Genomic DNA, 16,601 nt, shown 5'->3' with positions numbered 1-16,601 from the left:
TTGCAGGGTCCGCCCTATGAGACAGGGTACAAGACGTGAATTACATAGGACCTTTTCACTTTTCCCAGAGTCCCCTGCAAAATCGGGTCTATTTTCAAGGACAAGTGCAATTATCACAAACAGGTAGGTATGTGATGGCATGGAAATGTATCGAAATTGTAATGGTTTGGTCAACAGTTGGAACGCTCAGAGACAAATTGATTCACTTCTTGTCAATGTCCTGGCTGCACTGCAGAAACAGCTGGTCGTCCTGGTGGAGCATCACTTCACCTGTCCCCAAAGGAGCCCATTTCTCGATGCTGTCCTCGCTCCTGTGCAATCCTCCAATGGCTCTTTGCATTCTCAAGCCTCTCCCATGTTGCCTTGGCAGCGGCCTGCCCAATAATCTCTCAGGAGGGCGGGGTCACTTGCCAACAGGCCACCGATCATGCTAAGGGAAAGAGCGCACAGGTAGCAGCCTGCTCATTTGCATGTTTACTCCCAGAATCCTATGCATACCTTGCTACTATATTTGCTGTCAGTTTGGTGAGCGCAAGATGATACAGGTGTTTACCTCAACAAATCTCGGCACTGGAATCCAGGCGGTTTTATGAGTTTGACAAAGGATGCTCAGGATGGAGCTTGCTGGGATCAGTGCAAGTTAAATGGGAATCCATTCCCGGGGCGCACGGGCCTCTGGGTCAGGTGCTTTAGCTTTGCGCAGTGGCAGTATCGTAGCTCATGAGGTTTAACCGAGGCGCGATTATTGCTTATTGAAAACTTTACCCAATACCCCGCCATGACAGCTTGAAATATAGCTGGAATTGGTAATTTTTGACAGTCTCTACGGAGGCTGAACCGATTTGTTTGAAAAGGAGACAATGACGCTTTTACTCCACTGGAGAAGACCTAGCAAGAGGGGTGTGTTTTTCGGAACCCATCCCTTCTATTCTTTGTTCTCTCGTGGCCTACCCTCAACAAAGGGGTTTACTTCCAGAAGCTAGCGCATTCGTAAACTCCAAGCGGCGCAGCGAAGTCTATGGAACCGTGACCATGCAGCAGGTGCATTAAGCGCCTCAGTTGTCTCGCTGCCTTCCTGATCTCACGACATGAAAACCATGAGCTTTCAGAACCTAGCAGACAGTGACCTGCCTGCCTTCGATCCTCTTTGCCACATCTGCTCTTGCGAAAGTCATCAGATTGTTGGATGGTTACTCAGGGAGGTCTGGCTGCCACTGAAGCCAACCGCAGCAGAGGGGTCGCTTTACCTTTGGCCTTCGCTCACCATCTCAGTCTTCCCAAGAGAGGCAAAAGGGCATTTCTGTCCCCATGCATTCTATAGACACATATTCACGTGGAGTCAACAACCCGACCTCTCTTGGTGTGACGAATCAACTTCCGGGGCACTAGTGGTCCAGGGAGGAATATCGCTTTCTAGACCATCAATCAGTCCCACACCTCTAGTACACCGGAAGGGGTCCGAACAGTGGACGGAACGTCAGGCTGGTTAGTTGCAACAGAGCGAAAAAACAATTGTGACCCACTGATAAAAGGGACTGTCCAGTCAAGGTTGTATACAAATATCTACTTTAGTATTAATACAACAGACAGTTCTAACACACTACAAAATACAACCCACCCTATAAAGGAAAACAGGGGACAGACAGTTTCACAAAGGAGAGGGATGCACTCTGGATACTGACAGGAGTGCAGTCGGTAAAGCAATCAGTCTGAACTGTTCAAGGTTATTTGGTTGCAGCAGCAAGGGAGCAAGAGGTCGTAAATGTCACTAAGGGCCTTCGGAGAAGGACCAGGGGGACAGAACCACAATGTAACTGGTGTTTGAGATGATCTTGGTACTCGACAGCATCGAGTGGCTTCCAGCATGCTTTGTAGCTCCGGCGACAGAGTTCAAGAGGGACGACAGATGCGGATATCAGTTGGCAGGCAGTTTGGTAAGCGAGGCTGGGCGGACGGCTGCAGGCTGCCCTACCCGGCGGCTCGGGGTGAAGAATCGTTGTCTGTGTGCTGGTTGGTGGATCTGGAACGCTGGTCGAGGGTTCTCAGACGGCTTTAGTGACTGCAGCGTGAGAACAGCCACAGTGGTGCAGCCGGTCGCAGTTTGAGAGCTCGACTGCTTCGAAAAAGTCCTTAAAAGATGGACGCTGGTTGATGCTTGTTGTGGCACTCCTCCGAGCTTCTTCTCAATGCTTGGGTCGACGTTTAAGGCGGCCGACCCAAAGCTGAGAAGAGTGTTTGCCGGCAACGGCCTTGTCCTTTGTTCAGAGACTCTCTGGCACTTCCCACCTAGGAAGCTTGCTGGCTTAACCTAGCAGGGCACGCTGTGTGCTGGCTGGGTACCGGTTCTGGTGCTGCTTGATGGATCCTCTGAGTCGGGTATCTCCCTCTGTTCCCTGGGAGATGTTTTGGGAGGTATTTTGCTTCCCTCTTGGAAATCCTGGACTTCCTTCACTGGCGGAAGCCGTGAGGCAGACTGTACCATCACCGAGGGTCCGAATGAGTCCTTCTTCGTACTCCTTTTGAAGTCGTCGGATGATCTGCTCAGTGAGGGGCTCAGCCCTCTTTTAAAGCCAAATGGGCCCCAGTGATTGGAGCATGCTAAGCCTACCTTAAAGACCCAATCCTGGGTCCCCACCACCAATCTTCTGTCATGCGTAAGGTCATGACCAGAGTGCTTTGCAACAGGAAAGGTAAGGGGTGACAACATGTACTACTAAGCCGCACCCATCTTCCTGTCTCCTGTGGATCAAAGTGGCTCTCTGGTTAATTGAGCTCGAGAACAGACTGTCTGCATCAAATCACATATATCTTCCCTCTGAAAGGGGGTGGCCCTGCAGCGGTTGCCTACGGTAAACAGTTGTTCCACACATGACATTCAATGGCCTTCATACAGAGGGGTGGGAGCTAGCTTCAAGCTGACACATTGCATATGAAAAAGGTGTTGGGGTTTCCTGCCCTGTGTTAGTTCTGTGAACAGGCCTCTTGGCAGGCCTGCTTCACTTAACTCTCATCAGTATGCGCTGCCATCAGAGAGAACCTAACAATAGGCAGGGCATATCGATGGAGCCTTTGCTATTTTAAGTAGGCTGACCAGGGCCGGAGGAAGGCGTTGCCTTCCCCCTTCAGAGATGCTTTGATGTACCCATGGCTGTCACATTGCAGCTAAATGTGACAGGAGGACCGCACCGGTAGACTGTGTCCCCCAGAGTGCACTTGACTATGTGTTTGTTGTGCAGTGTCCATTGGGAAATGTGTGCGGGATAGCCCCACACATTTCCAGGAGGTTTACCTACCAACATTCCATTTCTTTTTTAAAAGTATCAAACCAGCCCAGGCGGAGCGCACACTACCCGTGCGGATGGTCTAATTCCTCACTCTTGGTCAGGTTCTTCAATTCCTACCAGTCAAGTGGTCTCTTCTGTCTGTGTCTGCACTTCATTTGCACAGCAAACAGGCATGTCTTTCCCATGGCAACAGTGTCTTCTCCAAGCTGCACACACAGACAGCCATTTCTCAGGCTAAATGTTCTCTTCTGACCTCAGTGGCAGAGCCACACTAAGCAGATGGCTCTGCAAAGGCCCAGGGGCTACAGCAAAAAGCCTGAACAGGGCAAGGCCGCTTCATTTTTGGCAGTGGAGTGGAAGTAGAATTGCAGGGTCCGCCCTATGAGACAGGGTACAAGACGTGAATTACATAGGACCTTTTCACTTTTCCCAGAGTCCCCTGCAAAATCGGGTCTATTTTCAAGGACAAGTGCAATTATCACAAACAGGTAGGTATGTGATGGCATGGAAATGTATCGAAATTGTAATGGTTTGGTCAACAGTTGGAACGCTCAGAGACAAATTGATTCACTTCTTGTCAATGTCCTGGCTGCACTGCAGAAACAGCTGGTCGTCCTGGTGGAGCATCACTTCACCTGTCCCCAAAGGAGCCCATTTCTCGATGCTGTCCTCGCTCCTGTGCAATCCTCCAATGGCTCTTTGCATTCTCAAGCCTCTCCCATGTTGCCTTGGCAGCGGCCTGCCCAATAATCTCTCAGGAGGGCGGGGTCACTTGCCAACAGGCCACCGATCATGCTAAGGGAAAGAGCGCACAGGTAGCAGCCTGCTCATTTGCATGTTTACTCCCAGAATCCTATGCATACCTTGCTACTATATTTGCTGTCAGTTTGGTGAGCGCAAGATGATACAGGTGTTCACCTCAACAAATCTCGGCACTGGAATCCAGGCGGTTTTATGAGTTTGACAAAGGATGCTCAGGATGGAGCTTGCTGGGATCAGTGCAAGTTAAATGGGAATCCATTCCCGGGGCGCACGGGCCTCTGGGTCAGGTGCTTTAGCTTTGCGCAGTGGCAGTATCGTAGCTCATGAGGTTTAACCGAGGCGCGATTATTGCTTATTGAAAACTTTACCCAATACCCCGCCATGACAGCTTGAAATATAGCTGGAATTGGTAATTTTTGACAGTCTCTACGGAGGCTGAACCGATTTGTTTGAAAAGGAGACAATGACGCTTTTACTCCACTGGAGAAGACCTAGCAAGAGGGGTGTGTTTTTCGGAACCCATCCCTTCTATTCTTTGTTCTCTCGTGGCCTACCCTCAACAAAGGGGTTTACTTCCAGAAGCTAGCGCATTCGTAAACTCCAAGCGGCGCAGCGAAGTCTATGGAACCGTGACCATGCAGCAGGTGCATTAAGCGCCTCAGTTGTCTCGCTGCCTTCCTGATCTCACGACATGAAAACCATGAGCTTTCAGAACCTAGCAGACAGTGACCTGTCTGCCTTCGATCCTCTTTGCCACATCTGCTCTTGCGAAAGTCATCAGATTGTTGGATGGTTACTCAGGGAGGTCTGGCTGCCACTGAAGCCAACATCAGCAGAGGGGTCGCTTTACCTTTGGCCTTCGCTCACCATCTCAGTCTTCCCAAGAGAGGCAAAAGGGCATTTCTGTCCCCATGCATTCTATAGACACATATTCACGTGGAGTCAACAACCCGACCTCTCTTGGTGTGACGAATCAACTTCCGGGGCACTAGTGGTCCAGGGAGGAATATCGCTTTCTAGACCATCAATCAGTCCCACACCTCTAGTACACCGGAAGGGGTCCGAACAGTGGACGGAACGTCAGGCTGGTTAGTTGCAACAGAGCGAAAAAACAATTGTGACCCACTGATAAAAGGGACTGTCCAGTCAAGGTTGTATACAAATATCTACTTTAGTATTAATACAACAGACAGTTCTAACACACTACAAAATACAACCCACCCTATAAAGGAAAACAGGGGACAGACAGTTTCACAAAGGAGAGGGATGCACTCTGGATACTGACAGGAGTGCAGTCGGTAAAGCAATCAGTCTGAACTGTTCAAGGATATTTGGTTGCAGCAGCAAGGGAGCAAGAGGTCGTAAATGTCACTAAGGGCCTTCGGAGAAGGACCAGGGGGACAGAACCACAATGTAACTGGTGTTTGAGATGATCTTGGTACTCGACAGCATCGAGTGGCTTCCAGCATGCTTTGTAGCTCCGGCGACAGAGTTCAAGAGGGACGACAGATGCGGATATCAGTTGGCAGGCAGTTTGGTAAGCGAGGCAGGGCGGACGGCTGCAGGCTGCCCTACCCGGCGGCTCGGGGTGAAGAATCGTTGTCTGTGTGCTGGTTGGTGGATCTGGAACGCTGGTCGAGGGTTCTCAGACGGCTTTAGTGACTGCAGCGTGAGAACAGCCACAGTGGTGCAGCCGGTCGCAGTTTGAGAGCTCGACTGCTTCGAAAAAGTCCTTAAAAGATGGACGCTGGTTGATGCTTGTTGTGGCACTCCTCCGAGCTTCTTCTCAATGCTTGGGTCGACGTTTAAGGCGGCCGACCCAAAGCTGAGAAGAGTGTTTGCCGGCAACGGCCTTGTCCTTTGTTCAGAGACTCTCTGGCACTTCCCACCTAGGAAGCTTGCTGGCTTAACCTAGCAGGGCACGCTGTGTGCTGGCTGGGTACCGGTTCTGGTGCTGCTTGATGGATCCTCTGAGTCGGGTATCTCCCTCTGTTCCCTGGGAGATGTTTTGGGAGGTATTTTGCTTCCCTCTTGGAAATCCTGGACTTCCTTCACTGGCGGAAGCCGTGAGGCAGACTGTACCATCACCGAGGGTCCGAATGAGTCCTTCTTCGTACTCCTTTTGAAGTCGTCGGATGATCTGCTCAGTGAGGGGCTCAGCCCTCTTTTAAAGCCAAATGGGCCCCAGTGATTGGAGCATGCTAAGCCTACCTTAAAGACCCAATCCTGGGTCCCCACCACCAATCTTCTGTCATGCGTAAGGTCATGACCAGAGTGCTTTGCAACAGGAAAGGTAAGGGGTGACAACATGTACTACTAAGCCGCACCCATCTTCCTGTCTCCTGTGGATCAAAGTGGCTCTCTGGTTAATTGAGCTCGAGAACAGACTGTCTGCATCAAATCACATATATCTTCCCTCTGAAAGGGGGTGGCCCTGCAGCGGTTGCCTACTGTAAACAGTTGTTCCACACATGACATTCAATGGCCTTCATACAGAGGGGTGGGAGCTAGCTTCAAGCTGACACATTGCATATGAAAAAGGTGTTGGGGTTTCCTGCCCTGTGTTAGTTCTGTGAACAGGCCTCTTGGCAGGCCTGCTTCACTTAACTCTCATCAGTATGCGTTGCCATCAGAGAGAACCTAACAATAGGCAGGGCATATCGATGGAGCCTTTGCTATTTTAAGTAGGCTGACCAGGGCCGGAGGAAGGCGTTGCCTTCCCCCTTCAGAGATGCTTTGATGTACCCATGGCTGTCACATTGCAGCTAAATGTGACAGGAGGACCGCACCGGTAGACTGTGTCCCCCAGAGTGCACTTGACTATGTGTTTGTTGTGCAGTGTCCATTGGGAAATGTGTGCGGGATAGCCCCACACATTTCCAGGAGGTTTACCTACCAACATTCCATTTCTTTTTTAAAAGTATCAAACCAGCCCAGGCGGAGCGCACACTCCCCGTGGGGATGGTCTAATTCCTCACTCTTGGTCAGGTTCTTCAATTCCTACCAGTCAAGTGGTCTCTTCTGTCTGTGTCTGCACTTCATTTGCACAGCAAACAGGCATGTCTTTCCCATGGCAACAGTGTATTCTCCAAGCTGCACACACAGACAGCCGTTTCTCAGGCTAAATGTTCTCTTCTGACCTCAGTGGCAGAGCCACACTAAGCAGATGGCTCTGCAAAGGCCCAGGGGCTACAGCAAAAAGCCTGAACAGGGCAAGGCCGCTTCATTTTTGGCAGTGGAGTGGAAGTAGAATTGCAGGGTCCGCCCTATGAGACAGGGTACAAGACGTGAATTACATAGGACCTTTTCACTTTTCCCAGAGTCCCCTGCAAAATCGGGTCTATTTTCAAGGACAAGTGCAATTATCACAAACAGGTAGGTATGTGATGGCATGGAAATGTATCGAAATTGTAATGGTTTGGTCAACAGTTGGAACGCTCAGAGACAAATTGATTCACTTCTTGTCAATGTCCTGGCTGCACTGCAGAAACAGCTGGTCGTCCTGGTGGAGCATCACTTCACCTGTCCCCAAAGGAGCCCATTTCTCGATGCTGTCCTCGCTCCTGTGCAATCCTCCAATGGCTCTTTGCATTCTCAAGCCTCTCCCATGTTGCCTTGGCAGCGGCCTGCCCAATAATCTCTCAGGAGGGCGGGGTCACTTGCCAACAGGCCACCGATCATGCTAAGGGAAAGAGCGCACAGGTAGCAGCCTGCTCATTTGCATGTTTACTCCCAGAATCCTATGCATACCTTGCTACTATATTTGCTGTCAGTTTGGTGAGCGCAAGATGATACAGGTGTTCACCTCAACAAATCTCGGCACTGGAATCCAGGCGGTTTTATGAGTTTGACAAAGGATGCTCAGGATGGAGCTTGCTGGGATCAGTGCAAGTTAAATGGGAATCCATTCCCGGGGCGCACGGGCCTCTGGGTCAGGTGCTTTAGCCTTGCGCAGTGGCAGTATCGTAGCTCATGAGGTTTAAACGAGGCGCGATTATTGCTTATTGAAAACTTTACCCAATACCCCGCCATGACAGCTTGAAATATAGCTGGAATTGGTAATTTTTGACAGTCTCTACGGAGGCTGAACCGATTTGTTTGAAAAGGAGACAATGACGCTTTTACTCCACTGGAGAAGACCTAGCAAGAGGGGTGTGTTTTTCGGAACCCATCCCTTCTATTCTTTGTTCTCTCGTGGCCTACCCTCAACAAAGGGGTTTACTTCCAGAAGCTAGCGCATTCGTAAACTCCAAGCGGCGCAGCGAAGTCTATGGAACCGTGACCATGCAGCAGGTGCATTAAGCGCCTCAGTTGTCTCGCTGCCTTCCTGATCTCACGACATGAAAACCATGAGCTTTCAGAACCTAGCAGACAGTGACCTGTCTGCCTTCGATCCTCTTTGCCACATCTGCTCTTGCGAAAGTCATCAGATTGTTGGATGGTTACTCAGGGAGGTCTGGCTGCCACTGAAGCCAACCGCAGCAGAGGGGTCGCTTTACCTTTGGCCTTCGCTCACCATCTCAGTCTTCCCAAGAGAGGCAAAAGGGCATTTCTGTCCCCATGCATTCTATAGACACATATTCACGTGGAGTCAACAACCCGACCTCTCTTGGTGTGACGAATCAACTTCCGGGGCACTAGTGGTCCAGGGAGGAATATCGCTTTCTAGACCATCAATCAGTCCCACACCTCTAGTACACCGGAAGGGGTCCGAACAGTGGACGGAACGTCAGGCTGGTTAGTTGCAACAGAGCGAAAAAACAATTGTGACCCACTGATAAAAGGGACTGTCCAGTCAAGGTTGTATACAAATATCTACTTTAGTATTAATACAACAGACAGTTCTAACACACTACAAAATACAACCCACCCTATAAAGGAAAACAGGGGACAGACAGTTTCACAAAGGAGAGGGATGCACTCTGGATACTGACAGGAGTGCAGTCGGTAAAGCAATCAGTCTGAACTGTTCAAGGTTATTTGGTTGCAGCAGCAAGGGAGCAAGAGGTCGTAATTGTCACTAAGGGCCTTCGGAGAAGGACCAGGGGGACAGAACCACAATGTAACTGGTGTTTGAGATGATCTTGGTACTCGACAGCATCGAGTGGCTTCCAGCATGCTTTGTAGCTCCGGCGACAGAGTTCAAGAGGGACGACAGATGCGGATATCAGTTGGCAGGCAGTTTGGTAAGCGAGGCTGGGCGGACGGCTGCAGGCTGCCCTACCCGGCGGCTCGGGGTGAAGAATCGTTGTCTGTGTGCTGGTTGGTGGATCTGGAACGCTGGTCGAGGGTTCTCAGACGGCTTTAGTGACTGCAGCGTGAGAACAGCCACAGTGGTGCAGCCGGTCGCAGTTTGAGAGCTCGACTGCTTCGAAAAAGTCCTTAAAAGATGGACGCTGGTTGATGCTTGTTGTGGCACTCCTCCGAGCTTCTTCTCAATGCTTGGGTCGACGTTTAAGGCGGCCGACCCAAAGCTGAGAAGAGTGTTTGCCGGCAACGGCCTTGTCCTTTGTTCAGAGACTCTCTGGCACTTCCCACCTAGGAAGCTTGCTGGCTTAACCTAGCAGGGCACGCTGTGTGCTGGCTGGGTACCGGTTCTGGTGCTGCTTGATGGATCCTCTGAGTCGGGTATCTCCCTCTGTTCCCTGGGAGATGTTTTGGGAGGTATTTTGCTTCCCTCTTGGAAATCCTGGACTTCCTTCACTGGCGGAAGCCGTGAGGCAGACTGTACCATCACCGAGGGTCCGAATGAGTCCTTCTTCGTACTCCTTTTGAAGTCGTCGGATGATCTGCTCAGTGAGGGGCTCAGCCCTCTTTTAAAGCCAAATGGGCCCCAGTGATTGGAGCATGCTAAGCCTACCTTAAAGACCCAATCCTGGGTCCCCACCACCAATCTTCTGTCATGCGTAAGGTCATGACCAGAGTGCTTTGCAACAGGAAAGGTAAGGGGTGACAACATGTACTACTAAGCCGCACCCATCTTCCTGTCTCCTGTGGATCAAAGTGGCTCTCTGGTTAATTGAGCTCGAGAACAGACTGTCTGCATCAAATCACATATATCTTCCCTCTGAAAGGGGGTGGCCCTGCAGCGGTTGCCTACGGTAAACAGTTGTTCCACACATGACATTCAATGGCCTTCATACAGAGGGGTGGGAGCTAGCTTCAAGCTGACACATTGCATATGAAAAAGGTGTTGGGGTTTCCTGCCCTGTGTTAGTTCTGTGAACAGGCCTCTTGGCAGGCCTGCTTCACTTAACTCTCATCAGTATGCGCTGCCATCAGAGAGAACCTAACAATAGGCAGGGCATATCGATGGAGCCTTTGCTATTTTAAGTAGGCTGACCAGGGCCGGAGGAAGGCGTTGCCTTCCCCCTTCAGAGATGCTTTGATGTACCCATGGCTGTCACATTGCAGCTAAATGTGACAGGAGGACCGCACCGGTAGACTGTGTCCCCCAGAGTGCACTTGACTATGTGTTTGTTGTGCAGTGTCCATTGGGAAATGTGTGCGGGATAGCCCCACACATTTCCAGGAGGTTTACCTACCAACATTCCATTTCTTTTTTAAAAGTATCAAACCAGCCCAGGCGGAGCGCACACTACCCGTGCGGATGGTCTAATTCCTCACTCTTGGTCAGGTTCTTCAATTCCTACCAGTCAAGTGGTCTCTTCTGTCTGTGTCTGCACTTCATTTGCACAGCAAACAGGCATGTCCTTCCCATGGCAACAGTGTCTTCTCCAAGCTGCACACACAGACAGCCATTTCTCAGGCTAAATGTTCTCTTCTGACCTCAGTGGCAGAGCCACACTAAGCAGATGGCTCTGCAAAGGCCCAGGGGCTACAGCAAAAAGCCTGAACAGGGCAAGGCCGCTTCATTTTTGGCAGTGGAGTGGAAGTAGAATTGCAGGGTCCGCCCTATGAGACAGGGTACAAGACGTGAATTACATAGGACCTTTTCACTTTTCCCAGAGTCCCCTGCAAAATCGGGTCTATTTTCAAGGACAAGTGCAATTATCACAAACAGGTAGGTATGTGATGGCATGGAAATGTATCGAAATTGTAATGGTTTGGTCAACAGTTGGAACGCTCAGAGACAAATTGATTCACTTCTTGTCAATGTCCTGGCTGCACTGCAGAAACAGCTGGTCGTCCTGGTGGAGCATCACTTCACCTGTCCCCAAAGGAGCCCATTTCTCGATGCTGTCCTCGCTCCTGTGCAATCCTCCAATGGCTCTTTGCATTCTCAAGCCTCTCCCATGTTGCCTTGGCAGCGGCCTGCCCAATAATCTCTCAGGAGGGCGGGGTCACTTGCCAACAGGCCACCGATCATGCTAAGGGAAAGAGCGCACAGGTAGCAGCCTGCTCATTTGCATGTTTACTCCCAGAATCCTATGCATACCTTGCTACTATATTTGCTGTCAGTTTGGTGAGCGCAAGATGATACAGGTGTTCACCTCAACAAATCTCGGCACTGGAATCCAGGCGGTTTTATGAGTTTGACAAAGGATGCTCAGGATGGAGCTTGCTGGGATCAGTGCAAGTTAAATGGGAATCCATTCCCGGGGCGCACGGGCCTCTGGGTCAGGTGCTTTAGCTTTGCGCAGTGGCAGTATCGTAGCTCATGAGGTTTAACCGAGGCGCGATTATTGCTTATTGAAAACTTTACCCAATACCCCGCCATGACAGCTTGAAATATAGCTGGAATTGGTAATTTTTGACAGTCTCTACGGAGGCTGAACCGATTTGTTTGAAAAGGAGACAATGACGCTTTTACTCCACTGGAGAAGACCTAGCAAGAGGGGTGTGTTTTTCGGAACCTATCCCTTCTATTCTTTGTTCTCTCGTGGCCTACCCTCAACAAAGGGGTTTACTTCCAGAAGCTAGCACATTCGTAAACTCCAAGCGGCGCAGCGAAGTCTATGGAACCGTGACCATGCAGCAGGTGCATTAAGCGCCTCAGTTGTCTCGCTGCCTTCCTGATCTCACGACATGAAAACCATGAGCTTTCAGAACCTAGCAGACAGTGACCTGTCTGCCTTCGATCCTCTTTGCCACATCTGCTCTTGCGAAAGTCATCAGATTGTTGGATGGTTACTCAGGGAGGTCTGGCTGCCACTGAAGCCAACCGCAGCAGAGGGGTCGCTTTACCTTTGGCCTTCGCTCACCATCTCAGTCTTCCCAAGAGAGGCAAAAGGGCATTTCTGTCCCCATGCATTCTATAGACACATATTCACGTGGAGTCAACAACCCGACCTCTCTTGGTGTGACGAATCAACTTCCGGGGCACTAGTGGTCCAGGGAGGAATATCGCTTTCTAGACCATCAATCAGTCCCACACCTCTAGTACACCGGAAGGGGTCCGAACAGTGGACGGAACGTCAGGCTGGTTAGTTGCAACAGAGCGAAAAAACAATTGTGACCCACTGATAAAAGGGACTGTCCAGTCAAGGTTGTATACAAATATCTACTTTAGTATTAATACAACAGACAGTTCTAACACACTACAAAATACAACCCACCCTATAAAGGAAAACAGGGGACAGACAGTTTCACAAAGGAGAGGGATGCACTCTGGATACTGACAGGAGTGCAGTCGGTAAAGCAATCAGTCTGAACTGTTCAAGGTTATTTGGTTGCAGCAGCAAGGGAGCAAGAGGTCGTAAATGTCACTAAGGGCCTTCGGAGAAGGACCAGGGGGACAGAACCACAATGTAACTGGTGTTTGAGATGATCTTGGTACTCGACAGCATCGAGTGGCTTCCAGCATGCTTTGTAGCTCCGGCGACAGAGTTCAAGAGGGACGACAGATGCGGATATCAGTTGGCAGGCAGTTTGGTAAGCGAGGCAGGGCGGACGGCTGCAGGCTGCCCTACCCGGCGGCTCGGGGTGAAGAATCGTTGTCTGTGTGCTGGTTGGTGGATCTGGAACGCTGGTCGAGGGTTCTCAGACGGCTTTAGTGACTGCAGCGTGAGAACAGCCACAGTGGTGCAGCCGGTCGCAGTTTGAGAGCTCGACTGCTTCGAAAAAGTCCTTAAAAGATGGACGCTGGTTGATGCTTGTTGTGGCACTCCTCCGAGCTTCTTCTCAATGCTTGGGTCGACGTTTAAGGCGGCCGACCCAAAGCTGAGAAGAGTGTTTGCCGGCAACGGCCTTGTCCTTTGTTCAGAGACTCTCTGGCACTTCCCACCTAGGAAGCTTGCTGGCTTAACCTAGCAGGGCACGCTGTGTGCTGGCTGGGTACCGGTTCTGGTGCTGCTTGATGGATCCTCTGAGTCGGGTATCTCCCTCTGTTCCCTGGGAGATGTTTTGGGAGGTATTTTGCTTCCCTCTTGGAAATCCTGGACTTCCTTCACTGGCGGAAGCCGTGAGGCAGACTGTACCATCACCGAGGGTCCGAATGAGTCCTTCTTCGTACTCCTTTTGAAGTCGTCGGATGATCTGCTCAGTGAGGGGCTCAGCCCTCTTTTAAAGCCAAATGGGCCCCAGTGATTGGAGCATGCTAAGCCTACCTTAAAGACCCAATCCTGGGTCCCCACCACCAATCTTCTGTCATGCGTAAGGTCATGACCAGAGTGCTTTGCAACAGGAAAGGTAAGGGGTGACAACATGTACTACTAAGCCGCACCCATCTTCCTGTCTCCTGTGGATCAAAGTGGCTCTCTGGTTAATTGAGCTCGAGAACAGACTGTCTGCATCAAATCACATATATCTTCCCTCTGAAAGGGGGTGGCCCTGCAGCGGTTGCCTACTGTAAACAGTTGTTCCACACATGACATTCAATGGCCTTCATACAGAGGGGTGGGAGCTAGCTTCAAGCTGACACATTGCATATGAAAAAGGTGTTGGGGTTTCCTGCCCTGTGTTAGTTCTGTGAACAGGCCTCTTGGCAGGCCTGCTTCACTTAACTCTCATCAGTATGCGCTGCCATCAGAGAGAACCTAACAATAGGCAGGGCATATCGATGGAGCCTTTGCTATTTTAAGTAGGCTGACCAGGGCCGGAGGAAGGCGTTGCCTTCCCCCTTCAGAGATGCTTTGATGTACCCATGGCTGTCACATTGCAGCTAAATGTGACAGGAGGACCGCACCGGTAGACTGTGTCCCCCAGAGTGCACTTGACTATGTGTTTGTTGTGCAGTGTCCATTGGGAAATGTGTGCGGGATAGCCCCACACATTTCCAGGAGGTTTACCTACCAACATTCCATTTCTTTTTTAAAAGTATCAAACCAGCCCAGGCGGAGCGCACACTCCCCGTGCGGATGGTCTAATTCCTCACTCTTGGTCAGGTTCTTCAATTCCTACCAGTCAAGTGGTCTCTTCTGTCTGTGTCTGCACTTCATTTGCACAGCAAACAGGCATGTCTTTCCCATGGCAACAGTGTCTTCTCCAAGCTGCACACACAGACAGCCGTTTCTCAGGCTAAATGTTCTCTTCTGACCTCAGTGGCAGAGCCACACTAAGCAGATGGCTCTGCAAAGGCCCAGGGGCTACAGCAAAAAGCCTGAACAGGGCAAGGCCGCTTCATTTTTGGCAGTGGAGTGGAAGTAGAATTGCAGGGTCCGCCCTATGAGACAGGGTACAAGACGTGAATTACATAGGACCTTTTCACTTTTCCCAGAGTCCCCTGCAAAATCGGGTCTATTTTCAAGGACAAGTGCAATTATCACAAACAGGTAGGTATGTGATGGCATGGAAATGTATCGAAATTGTAATGGTTTGGTCAACAGTTGGAACGCTCAGAGACAAATTGATTCACTTCTTGTCAATGTCCTGGCTGCACTGCAGAAACAGCTGGTCGTCCTGGTGGAGCATCACTTCACCTGTCCCCAAAGGAGCCCATTTCTCGATGCTGTCCTCGCTCCTGTGCAATCCTCCAATGGCTCTTTGCATTCTCAAGCCTCTCCCATGTTGCCTTGGCAGCGGCCTGCCCAATAATCTCTCAGGAGGGCGGGGTCACTTGCCAACAGGCCACCGATCATGCTAAGGGAAAGAGCGCACAGGTAGCAGCCTGCTCATTTGCATGTTTACTCCCAGAATCCTATGCATACCTTGCTACTATATTTGCTGTCAGTTTGGTGAGCGCAAGATGATACAGGTGTTCACCTCAACAAATCTCGGCACTGGAATCCAGGCGGTTTTATGAGTTTGACAAAGGATGCTCAGGATGGAGCTTGCTGGGATCAGTGCAAGTTAAATGGGAATCCATTCCCGGGGCGCACGGGCCTCTGGGTCAGGTGCTTTAGCCTTGCGCAGTGGCAGTATCGTAGCTCATGAGGTTTAAACGAGGCGCGATTATTGCTTATTGAAAACTTTACCCAATACCCCGCCATGACAGCTTGAAATATAGCTGGAATTGGTAATTTTTGACAGTCTCTACGGAGGCTGAACCGATTTGTTTGAAAAGGAGACAATGACGCTTTTACTCCACTGGAGAAGACCTAGCAAGAGGGGTGTGTTTTTCGGAACCCATCCCTTCTATTCTTTGTTCTCTCGTGGCCTACCCTCAACAAAGGGGTTTACTTCCAGAAGCTAGCGCATTCGTAAACTCCAAGCGGCGCAGCGAAGTCTATGGAACCGTGACCATGCAGCAGGTGCATTAAGCGCCTCAGTTGTCTCGCTGCCTTCCTGATCTCACGACATGAAAACCATGAGCTTTCAGAACCTAGCAGACAGTGACCTGTCTGCCTTCGATCCTCTTTGCCACATCTGCTCTTGCGAAAGTCATCAGATTGTTGGATGGTTACTCAGGGAGGTCTGGCTGCCACTGAAGCCAACCGCAGCAGAGGGGTCGCTTTACCTTTGGCCTTCGCTCACCATCTCAGTCTTCCCAAGAGAGGCAAAAGGGCATTTCTGTCCCCATGCATTCTATAGACACATATTCACGTGGAGTCAACAACCCGACCTCTCTTGGTGTGACGAATCAACTTCCGGGGCACTAGTGGTCCAGGGAGGAATATCGCTTTCTAGACCATCAATCAGTCCCACACCTCTAGTACACCGGAAGGGGTCCGAACAGTGGACGGAACGTCAGGCTGGTTAGTTGCAACAGAGCGAAAAAACAATTGTGACCCACTGATAAAAGGGACTGTCCAGTCAAGGTTGTATACAAATATCTACTTTAGTATTAATACAACAGACAGTTCTAACACACTACAAAATACAACCCACCCTATAAAGGAAAACAGGGGACAGACAGTTTCACAAAGGAGAGGGATGCACTCTGGATACTGACAGGAGTGCAGTCGGTAAAGCAATCAGTCTGAACTGTTCAAGGTTATTTGGTTGCAGCAGCAAGGGAGCAAGAGGTCGTAATTGTCACTAAGGGCCTTCGGAGAAGGACCAGGGGGACAGAACCACAATGTAACTGGTGTTTGAGATGATCTTGGTACTCGACAGCATCGAGTGGCTTCCAGCATGCTTTGTAGCTCCGGCGACAGAGTTCAAGAGGGACGACAGATGCGGATATCAGTTGGCAGGCAGTTTGGTAAGCGAGGCTGGGCGGACGGCTGCAGGCTGCCCTACCCGGCGGCTCGGGGTGAAGAATCGTTGTCTGTG

General features: G+C 50.5%; 5 non-coding genes across 5 annotated transcripts; all 5 read left to right on the top strand.

Annotated features, from left to right (window-relative positions):
• The first annotated feature begins 691 nt into the window (after positions 1 to 691).
• On the top strand, positions 692 to 832 carry LOC138496378 (U4 spliceosomal RNA). Its single transcript, XR_011277895.1, has one exon. It is a non-coding gene; the product is annotated as a U4 spliceosomal RNA (small nuclear RNA).
• A 3,508-nt stretch (positions 833 to 4,340) lies between these two features.
• LOC138496377 (U4 spliceosomal RNA) lies at positions 4,341 to 4,481 on the top strand. The gene has a single exon (XR_011277894.1). It is a non-coding gene; the product is annotated as a U4 spliceosomal RNA (small nuclear RNA).
• Positions 4,482 to 7,989: 3,508 nt separating this feature from the next.
• Positions 7,990 to 8,130, top strand: LOC138496782 (U4 spliceosomal RNA). Its single transcript, XR_011278262.1, has one exon. It is a non-coding gene; the product is annotated as a U4 spliceosomal RNA (small nuclear RNA).
• A 3,508-nt stretch (positions 8,131 to 11,638) lies between these two features.
• On the top strand, positions 11,639 to 11,779 carry LOC138496376 (U4 spliceosomal RNA). Its single transcript, XR_011277893.1, has one exon. It is a non-coding gene; the product is annotated as a U4 spliceosomal RNA (small nuclear RNA).
• Positions 11,780 to 15,287: 3,508 nt separating this feature from the next.
• LOC138496781 (U4 spliceosomal RNA) lies at positions 15,288 to 15,428 on the top strand. Its single transcript, XR_011278261.1, has one exon. It is a non-coding gene; the product is annotated as a U4 spliceosomal RNA (small nuclear RNA).
• The last annotated feature ends 1,173 nt before the right edge of the window (positions 15,429 to 16,601 follow it).

The sequence above is a fragment of the Ambystoma mexicanum genome, chromosome 10 (genome assembly GCF_040938575.1).
Source record: "Ambystoma mexicanum isolate Mex_15411 chromosome 10, UKY_AmexF1_1, whole genome shotgun sequence".
In the NCBI taxonomy this organism is placed as follows: domain Eukaryota; kingdom Metazoa; phylum Chordata; class Amphibia; order Caudata; family Ambystomatidae; genus Ambystoma; species Ambystoma mexicanum.
The sequence above is the reverse complement of the archived record's forward strand: the minus strand, read 5'-3'. Positions and strand labels throughout refer to the sequence as shown.